The sequence below is a fragment of the Canis aureus genome, chromosome 8 (assembly GCF_053574225.1).
Source record: "Canis aureus isolate CA01 chromosome 8, VMU_Caureus_v.1.0, whole genome shotgun sequence".
Classification (NCBI taxonomy): Eukaryota; Metazoa; Chordata; class Mammalia; order Carnivora; family Canidae; genus Canis; species Canis aureus.
Genome location: NC_135618.1, coordinates 75378830 through 75389316, shown reverse-complemented (window position 1 = coordinate 75389316; position 10487 = coordinate 75378830). Strand labels below are relative to the sequence as shown.

The window sequence follows — 10487 nt, the reverse complement described above, 5'->3', positions numbered from 1 at the left end:
CTGCAAAAGTGCTACCTTTTGGGTGAGGGAGAACACCTGAGGGTCATTGGCAATGGGGTGATTTCCTACAGCTCCTTTTAAACTCTAGAAACCGTGGGGGATCCCTGGGTGGCGCAGCGGTTTGGCGCCTGCCTTTGGCCCAGGGCGCGATCCTGGAGACCCAGGATCGAGTCCCACGTCGGGCTCCCGGTGCATGGAGCCTGCTTCTCCCTCTGCCTGTGTCTCTGCCTCTCTCTCTCTCTCTCTCTCTGTGACTATCATAAATAAATAAAAATTTTAAAAAAAAAGATTTATAAACTCTAGAAACCTAATCTCCATAAAATTGAAGAGCAATCCAAAGCAATGGCCAACATATGTATACACTTCACTACAAATGTTCCTGGATACACAAATAACTTATTTCTCAAGAGATGCCCATTATACTGACTAACAAGGGAAAGATGGTGTGCTTATGGAATCTGGAGGTTCCCTTGGGGTATTTGCAATGACCTCATGACATATCACACCAGACAGGTGTAGCAAAAGCCACTATTCCTAGGCAGGGTCAGCACCTGGGGCAGTGGGGTTGGGCAGGAAGATGAGTAATGAGAGAGCCAACATCCTGGCGTTGATCCCAGCAGTGGTCTCAGCATAAAGTAGAAATCCTCCCGCTCAGGGAACCTGAGTGGCTCAGTGGTCGAGTGGCTGCCTTTGGCTCAGGTCGTGTTCCCCGGGGTCCTGGGATTGAACTCCACATCGGGCTCCCTGGAAGGAGCCTGCTTTTTCCTCTGCCTATGTCTCTGTCTCTCTCTGTGGCTCATGAATAAATAAATAAAATCTTAAAGAAAAAAAAAACAAAACAAAGAAATCTTCCGGCTTGTGATAAACTTGCTTCTTTGGCCATAGGACAGGACCAGGAATATTCATTCATTTATATAACAAATATGAATTATGTATCACCTTCTCAGCCTCGTGCTGGAGACTGGAGACAGAAGGAGAAAAAAAGCACTGTGTTCTCAAGAGGAAGCTGTAAGAGGCTCCCAAGAGAAGGGAGCAGTTGATGTGGAGAAGCCTGGAAAGCCCAGAAAGCTTACAAATACACTGCATGTATGTAGTGTGCAGGGTCAGCAGTGGTATTGAGCTTTGAGTGAGGTGGACCCTCCTGGCCAGCATGTCTAGAGGTCCAACATGGCTCAAGCTCCAGGACGCAAAGACGGGGACCTGAATCCCAAAGAGGCCTTTCCCAGGGGATACCTATGGCGGCATTGGTCCCACAGTCGCCCAGCAACTCTAGGATGTGGTGCCAAATCCTAGAGCCCCCTGAGGTCCTGGAGAGGCGGTGGACTCAGATGGCTTGAGGCTTCTCTTGGCTGAGTAAGCACACATAGGGCATTCAAAAGTCAAACCATTGTGCCTGGAGGGAATGCCATGTTCCATCTGCAAGATGGACTTCCCCAAGAGATGCTTCCATGCAGAGTCACCCCAGCATAATCCAACCCATGAAATGTTTGGAGTGCCCTAAAGTGGAACGAGTTTCCACCCATCCACCCATGTAGAAGTCCATGTGCTTTGCCTCCAGAAGGGAGTATTAAACCAAATCCTTAGTCTATCAGAGGCGTATTAGGCAGGGTTCTCCAGACAAATGGAACCAATGGCATGGAGAGAGAGAAAAGGAGGGAGTGATTTATTTTTAAAAAATTGTCTCATACTATTTGTGGAGGTTGCAAGTCCAAAATCTGGAGGGTATGCTGGCAGCGGGAGACTCGGGGAAGAGTCTCTGTTCCCAAAGGCTGTCTGTTGGCAGAGCCCCTCTTGCCTGGGGAGGTCCATCTTTGATTTATTACAGCCTTTAACTAATTGGAGGACACCACCCACATTAGGGAGAGTAATCTGCTTTACTCCAAGTCCGCAGATTTTAATATGAATCTCATCCAACAAACAATTTCACAGAAATATCCCGAATAATGTTGGACCAAATATCTTTACCCATCCAAGTTGACACACAAAACTGACCATCATCAGAGTTCTATGCGCTGTACAAAGGTGGGGGGGTGGGTGACTTTCACTTCACAATAGATGCTATTTGAGTGAAGAAGGAATTGGTTCTTCGTATCAGTCAGAGACATAGCTCCTGGTCCCTGGTCAGAAACCAAGAAGACTCAGGACTGCCCGGCCCAGTGCGGTGGGGCCAAAGCCTCGTGTCTGCAGGGGGGTGCAACGGGGTGGAGCAGCCCCGTCGGGGTCGCAGGTCCCATGGGCCACGTTGCAGCATAAAAGAGTCTGTCAGTGAACCCAGGTACCAAGGGGAGCTTGAAGCAGAAGTTCTCAGGGCCTAGGAAGCAGGGTGCAGGGGAATGTCTCCCACACATGCAGGCAGCAGCGAGAGCTGGTGGACCTGGGGGGTCTCGGAGGCAGAAGGGGTGTGGACTGATGGCAGAAGACCAGAGGGACTCAGGTCTGCGGCACACACAGCCGGACACAGCCAGGACCCACGTGCCCCCGTGGCATTTGGATGCCACCCCAGGCAGCGATAAAGTCAGACTTGAAAGAGGTGCTGATGCCTTCTGCCGTTGGTGGAATGGGAGTCTGACGTCGAAGTCACGCTCCGTTAGAAGAAAATAAGCTGCAGCTCCGAGCCGGGGGAATCTGCGGCTGGCCCTCATACCTGTCCGTGGGCAAAGCCGTGGAAACGTGTTGGGCTCTCCCGGGGCAGCCCCGGCTCTCGGCTCTCGGGCCGCAGCGGCTTTGCTGGCTGCCTGGCTCGTCAAGATGTCATGAGCTCAGGGCCTGGAAGCAGCTGCAGCGCGCAGGAGGCGGCGGAGCCGGAGCCGGTGCCCGCGCCCTCCCCGGGCCAGTGTGGCTTCCCGCCTGGCCTGGCGGCTTCCAACCCAGCCACCTGCTGCCAGGGGCGGAGTCTGACATTCTTCTGGAGCAAAGGAGCTGAGGGCCTCCCAGCTGCCAGTCCCCGGGCCTGGGGCTACTGCTGCACGCCAAACCGCTCTGCCTGGCAGCGTGGGAGCCGCAGGGTTGACTCTGGGAAGCACTTGGAGCCTCCGGTGCAGTTCGTCCCTGGTGATTCCCTGCTTCCTTCCTGCACCTTTTCCCTTCTTGGGCTCTCGAGCGGCCCCCTGCTGGCCCCAGGCTGCCCTCTGACACCACCCGCAGGCCCGCATCACTGATCTCTCTCCCCAGTGACCGCCCAGCTTAGGCCCACCGTCCCCACATGCAGACACGGCCTCCCAGACACACACAGTGCCCACTCACGGTCTCCCCCGGCTGGGGCACAAGCGAGCCTCAACTTCCCCTTCAGTCAGTACCCAGGCTGGCAGTGCAGGAGTCCGCTCTGACTCTTCGCCCGTGTCCGACCTGCAACTCTGCCTGCAAAACATATCCCAGGCCATCCACTTCCCGCTCGCTCCTCGGCCACGGCCCAAATTCAAGGCACCGTCATCTCTCGCTGGAGCAAGAGGCTCCTGCCTGGTCTCACTGCTTCTGATCCTGCACCCACAGTCCCTTCTTGCAGAGTAGCCAGTGAGATTATTTCAAATGCACCAATGACCACTGGGCGATCCTGCTGGCAACCCTCCACGGGCTTCCCGTGGTGTCAGAACTAAACCCGCACTCCCAGCGCTGCCGGAGGGCCTCCAGAATCCCGCCTGTGCTCTCTTCGCAGACCACCTTCTGGCCATTCTGCTCTCCATCCCCTCTGCTCCAGACACCCTGACCCTCTGTCTCTTCCTCAGAACACCAAGCCCACTGCATCCTCTGGGCCTGGTAGCTGCTGGCCCCTTACCTGGAAGGCTCTCTCCCCAGGTCTCTTGGCATCTCCTCCTCATTGGTCAGGTCTTGAGGCAAACGACCCCTCCTCAGAGAAGTCTTCCTGGACATCCTGTCTGGGGCAAGCCCCTTACCTTTTCTTGTCTCCAGGGTCCTGAGAGCAGGACACACACTCTGGGGGGCCAGAGACGATACAGTGATACAAGAAGCAGCAGAATTTCCGTTCCTACTATTGTTTACTCCATTTTATGATATTTTTATTTTATGTACATTTTATAATGCATTGGTATAACGGTGCTTGCATGTTATTTGCAAACAATTTTATATGCATATGTCTGTGTGTGTGTGTATGTATGAAGTGCTTGGTATTTTTTGATAGATGTGCAATCAAAAAAGTTGAGAACGGCTGCTCTATGTGACCCCTTGTCAACTGAGCAAAATAGTTCTCTTTTTTTTGTTTGTTGGATCTTTCTCTCCCATAGACTGTACGCTCCACACAAGCCCCATTTCCCCTGTTCACACTGTGAACACGCTGTGTTATCTGCATCCAGCCCTTATAATAAGTGTGCAATGAACATTCACTGTGGATTGAACATAGCAATAATCCCAGGACTTAGCGGAAGGACATCCAATGAATCCCAATACCTCTCGACACTCAGGACGATAGCAAATAATGTCCTAGTAGGATCCCGGCAAGGTAGGACTACTCAGAAAAATGGGCCAGGTCGGCCAGGTCCTGGGCCTTCGGCCTCCTTTCCAGACCATTCCCCTGTGCCCACCCACAGAGTCACACTGCTTTCAGGATCAGGAGAATAGCCCAGGAAGCAGTTCAACACCTTAGCCCAAGCCGGTTAGATGTACTACAACTTCCTGTGGGTATTTGCACATCAAAGCACATCCTGGAACTCAGCAGCCCGGGGCTCCACCTTAGGCTCAGCTGCAGACAGGTTTGGAGGCTTTGTGCAAGCTCCCCATCATCTCCACACTGCTGCTCCCAGAGCGTTTTCTTACAGCCGGCTTGTTTAACCTTGTTCTTTGGAAATCATTCCAAAATTTATAGGAGTTGCAACAGCACTAAGAACATGTATAGATACTCTCACTGAGATTTAGCTACTGTGCACATTTGCCCTATTGCTTTATCATCTGCTCTTTTCACGCACACACGTGCACACACACACAATTTTTTTCTGACTCATTGAAGAATAAGTTCCACACACCATATTAAATGCTTCTGGGTGCATTTCCTAAGAAGAAAGATTTTCTCCCACAACCAAAATGTGGTTATCAACGTGAGTGAATGCAATCTGGGGAACGATACTCATCCACCCTCCATCGCTGTGTTTTTAGACGGCCTTGGCAGTTCTCCTTCTCCGTGGAATAAAATCAAACTTGAAACCCCAACAGGCATCACAGATGCAGAGCGAAGGCTTGAAGGAAGAAGGCCGCCTCTGCAGCGAATCACACACATGGTGGCTCATGGCAACACAAATTAATTATTTTCCAGTTCTGAGGTCAGAAGTCCAAAATCAGGCTCAGTTGGTTAAAATCAAGGTGACACAGCATCAGTTCCTTTAGGAGACTTAAGGAGAATTCATTTCTTTGCCTCTGGTACTTCTGGGAGCCCCTGCATTCCCTCACACAGGACCCTTCCTTGAATGGCATTCCGGGGAGCACCTCCTGCTTCCTCCTTTGAACTCCCTGCCTCCCTCTCCTCACCGGGACCTTTGTGATGACATTTTGGGCCCACCCAGACAATCCAGAATAATCTCCCCATCTCAGGGTCCTTAACTTAATCACATCTGCAAGTTCTCTTTACAGGGAAGGTTAACATTTATCCCCATCTCCTTGATTGAGATGGGGATATATATATATATATTTTTTGGGGGGGAGGGCCATTATTCAGCCTACCACAGGCTGTATATGAGGAGGTTGTAGACTGCACAAAGGCACCAAAAATACAGCCTGTGCTTTATTTGCCAAACCCCGTATCTTTGCACAAAGACCCTCTCTGATGCCAGACACGTGCCCTGAGGGATACATCTGCCCAAAGGGGGCTGCTTTTAATAATTTGCACAGAAACTCCATGCAGACCAGCTGGTGGCAAACCTGTTGCCCCTTCTTTCTCTCTTTCCTGGGTTCCCGGAGACTCCTTCTGAGAAAGCTTTTAAGTTCTAGGGCCTGTTTAAAGCTCCAGGACCCCACTATTAAGACGGCTTCTGGCTCTGATGTGCCACACGTTGATACAGCATTGAAATGGCCCCCAGGCACCTGAAGAACAGCTGTCTGTGAGCTGTGACCCCAGATGCAGACAGAGTCCCCGCGAGGCAACCTAGTCCTTCCCCAATGAGAAGCCCCAAAGATTCACAAGCTCAGAAGCTCCCTTTGGCTCCTGCCCTGTGCTTGCTCTCTCAGCTCCATGGTTTCCCCAGGCTAAGCTCTTAGCACACATCATCTGCTTACCCCATTGCGGACCCAAGACTCCATCGTGACTCCTTCTATGTAGCTAGTTGGAGACAAGCCAAGGTCCCCAGGGCCCTGAAATGGCTCTAGGAAAGGCCTCCTTTTGTCACATACACTTCACTCTGAAGTCCCCACACTGCAGCCTAAGTACACACACACCCCTGTGGTGCACTGGGGAAGCGTCAGGTCCCATGGGACATCTGGTAACCTCAGGTTTATTGACACAGGGGGACCCATGTGAGAAGGCAGGTGTAGTATCACACCTAGAAGATATCTGCTCTCTGCCAATCGACGCTCGCTCTGTGGCTGTGTCAGCAGAAGCTGTTGGTGATCTGTCCCCTCTCAAAGCCACCAAGTCATCTCTATCCTCCTAGAGGTGGCCCTAGGAAGGCCTCTGTTCTCCAGGTACCACAAGTGTGGGTAGATTGATGATAATTCTTCTTCTTCTTCTTCTTCTTCTTCTTCTTCTTCTTCTTCTTCTCCTTCTCCTTCTCCTCCTCCTCCCCCTCCTCCTCCCCTTCCTCCTCTTGCTCCTCTCCCTTCCCCCTCCTCCCTTCCTCCTCTGCCTCCTTCTTATTCCTTCTAAGAAATCATCAGATTTTGTAATCTCCTGGCCCAGAAAATTTCTATTGCTGATTTCTTGTCCATTTCTCATTTTGGTTGGGTCTACATTGACATTTTCTAATTCAGGATTCCTCATAGCTACAGTGTTATGACTCCTGTGAGCAGGACAGCTGGGCCACCTCGGCCCTTCCGTATCACTCTGCAGTCATGAGGCCCATGATTCAGTACAGAATGCTCTGTTCCATCATAGCTCCTGCACACGGCTCCTGGTACTTTCTCCCACAGATATCCACCGCTTGAGGTCCCATCAGAACGTGTTCTTTCTTCACGCCCCCAAGATCATTCAAGGTTCCCACCAATAGGCAGAGAACTCAAGGGTCCCCTTCTCCAAGCCATCACCATTCCACCTGGCCTCTAAGATAACACCCTTCCCAGATGCCACCACTGTCAAACCCAGAGCCTCCTATGTGCAGCCCCAACACCCATGGGCCACCCTGTGGTGTCTCCCCTTCCTTCTCCCTTGCTACCTCCTCCATGGCTAGGCAACCCCTGACCAGCACCAGGAAGACACAGCAGAGTCCCCAGGGCAGCAGGCAGGCTGTTCTCTGCTGCCATTGGGAACAAGGCTGGAGACTGCCTGGAAGTCTTTGGGGCTTAAAAAACAAATGTTTTGGGGATCCCTGGGTGGCACAGCGGTTTGGCGTCTGCCTTTGGCCCAGGGCGCTATCCTGGAGACCCGGGATTGAATCCCACATCGGGCTCCCGGTGCATGGAGCCTGCTTCTCCCTCTGACTATGTCTCTGCCTCTCTCTCTCTCTCTCTCTCTCTCTGTGACTATCATAAATAAATAAAAATTTAAAAAAAAATTAAAAAAAAAATGTTTTGGGAACCAACTATATGTGGGCAACGTGCCTGATTTGGGGTCAAGGCCACATTTCCATCAACTTTTGATCATCCCAGCCATAGAATAAAGAAGTATGGGTCCTTGATGTGCCAACAATCTTTCCCCCTAGAGCCAGAATTCATATTTTGCCCATTTCATAGGCAAGGTAATTAACACCTTTCAAGTTTTACCTTTTCTTCCTTGAGGAATCAAAAGGTTCATTTCTTGAATAAGACTTACATAAAAGGCTTTAAAAATTACCCTGCAAATGAATTTCCTCTCCAGCAGAGCAACAGAGACCTATGGAACCTGTTAAATTGCTCCCTGGCCAGTGTTAAATTGATTCAAAGGCTGGGGTGCAAGGCCATGCCAGGGATGATGGCAGCAGGAGTGTCCAGAGAAAATACTGCACCTGCTTCTCCCATTGGGCAAGCTCTGGTGACTTAGGTCGCAAAGCTTGTGGCCTGGAGAGGAAAGCCCACCTTAGAGAAGCCACCCTGAGCGAGGCCCTATAAGCCCTGGGGGCAACCCCAGGCCAGAAGGAGGTTTGGCCAGCCTTTCCCCACAGTGACCACTGTCAGACCAGCCAGTCCTTGCTGTCTAGATCGCCAGTGCATGCAGCTGGCCTTGGGTCTCCCCTGTTTTCTGGTTTCCTATTTTCTTTTAAAAATGCATCATGAGCAGTATTCATAATAGCCAAAAATAGAAACAACCTACAAGTTCATCAACTGATGAATGGATAAACAAAATGTGGTCTATCCACAGTATGGAATATTATTCGGCCATAAAAGGGCACAGAGATCTGATATATTCTACACTATAAGTGAACCTTGAAAACATCATACAAAATGAAAACAGCCAGTCACCAAAGACCACATACTGTGTTATTCCACTTGTGTGAAATTTCCAGAATAGGCAAATCAATAGAGATAAGAAGTAGATTAGTGCTTGCCCCTGGGCCCAGGAGTACAGGGGTGGAGAGGTGACAGTTCAAGGCTGTGGGGTTTCCCTATGGGTAATGAAAATATTCTAAAATGTATTATGGAAATAATTGCACATTTCTATAAGTATATTAAAGACCATTGAATTGTGCACATTAGATGGGTGTATTGTATATATGAATTACATCTCAATATGGCTGGTTTTCTAAAAATGCATTATGAGCAGAGGTGGCAGGGAGGGATTATAGCACAGAGACGAGTGGCTATGGGCTTGCCATTGAACTCCTCTGGGCCCCCACAGCCTCATCTGTAGAGTTGGGCAAATTCTGCCAACCTCCAAAGGTGGGATTAAAGAAGATGCTCTGTCTAGACCCCCTGGCCCAGACTCTGACACAAAACGGGGACATAATCGTTACATTAGGTAGGCAACTGACTTTGAGTAGAAGAGCTAGGGCCTCATCCCAACCCTAACATCGCTTCGTTCACACTTGGCTTCTCCCAGTCTCCGGGTCACTGGGAGTAAAATGGGGTGAGAGGCATGACCTCACAAGATCAGAAAGGTCAGTAAGATAACGAGTCCTGCATGTTACCTGCACCACAGCAGGGGCCCAGTACAAGTGTGTTGAACAAGTGAATGTATGATTGGATGCTCATTCTACACACACACACACACACACACTCCTTCAGGGTACCAAAACTGAACAAACCCACGGCTCCTACCTTGCAGGTTGACATTCTCAGCACTAGGTTTCCAACCCCCAGGAAGAGGCCAGCGCTCAGGGATCCCGGGAGAGGCCAGTTCTCTGCAGGGCAAAGGTATGAGGTGGTTTCTCCAGGTCAGATCTGGGGCAGAGGCACATCCTAATTTCTTCTCAGAAAGTACGGGTGCCACGTGTCTCTGGTGGCCTCCCTGAGCAGCGGGCTCTCAGATGGATGCACTTAGATCCACTAGGTGCCAGGCCCCAACTCTACCTGCCCCCATGCCCTCCCCAACCTGTCTTTGGGCCACCAGTCACCCACCCGTGAGGGACTCCTGGTTCTTCTGCCTCATCAACTCACTCAGATGGAAGAGGACCAACCCACCTCCCTCTGACCTAGAGATTCCAAAAAAAAGGAGAAACAAGAAAGGTCTGGGGCCACTCAAGAAGGCCAGAGGGACTTCTCCAGATATTCCTCTTGAACTTCAGCTCCAAGTCCAAGGGGAAGGGAGGCCTTGACATGGGCTTTGGTCTCCTTTGAGCAGGTCATGGATTAGGTTTCAGGAGAAAGGGAGCTGAGGCGAATTCTTGCCATCACCAAAGATTCTCAGATTAGGTACCATCCACGCTAGAGTGGAAAGGGCAGTTAGCAGAGCAGTGACTGTCCATCACCGTGTGGATGATCACACCAGCCTTGTCAGATGAGCAGGTGCAGGGTCCTGCTGCCCCATTTCACAGATGAAAACAGGGTCTCAGGCTCACTCACACTCCCGAAGGAGAAGAGCCACTTGTGCTCAAAGACCCAGGAATTCTTTGTGGCCTTCCTCCAAAGATCTGCAAAGTGTGCAAAACAAACTCATTTGGAAATGCAGAGAATGGCACTCTGGCGCCGGCAAATTGGAACCTCCGTGTGTTTGGCATTAATTATTTCTTCCCCAGTGGATGCTGCAGGAGGTCGCTAGTCACTCAGCTTGGCGAAAACAATCCCCTTGCCAAAAAGGGAAGAGAAGTGGAGAGGAGCAGCTCTGCTGGGCCGAGATCCAGTCCCAAGGCCCCTCTGGGAGGGAGAACTGGAAAGGGCTGCAGGATACTTGGGGGGCGGGCAGCTCAGCCCTTCCTGGTAATCTCTCCAGCCTGCGGACCCCGCTGGGACTGTCAGGCCTCCACGCACCCAGGGCCCCAGGG

At 51.1% G+C, this 10487-nt stretch overlaps 1 long non-coding RNA gene across 1 annotated transcript; it reads right to left on the bottom strand.

The window, feature by feature from the left end:
* Nucleotides 1-305: 305 nt before the first annotated feature.
* On the bottom strand, nucleotides 306-9985 carry LOC144318207 (uncharacterized). The gene is made up of 4 exons (XR_013384022.1): nucleotides 9325-9985; nucleotides 3773-3930; nucleotides 3244-3357; nucleotides 306-2644 (listed from the first exon to the last, which is right to left on the bottom strand). It is a non-coding gene; the product is annotated as an uncharacterized LOC144318207 (long non-coding RNA).
* Nucleotides 9986-10487: the final 502 nt, after the last annotated feature.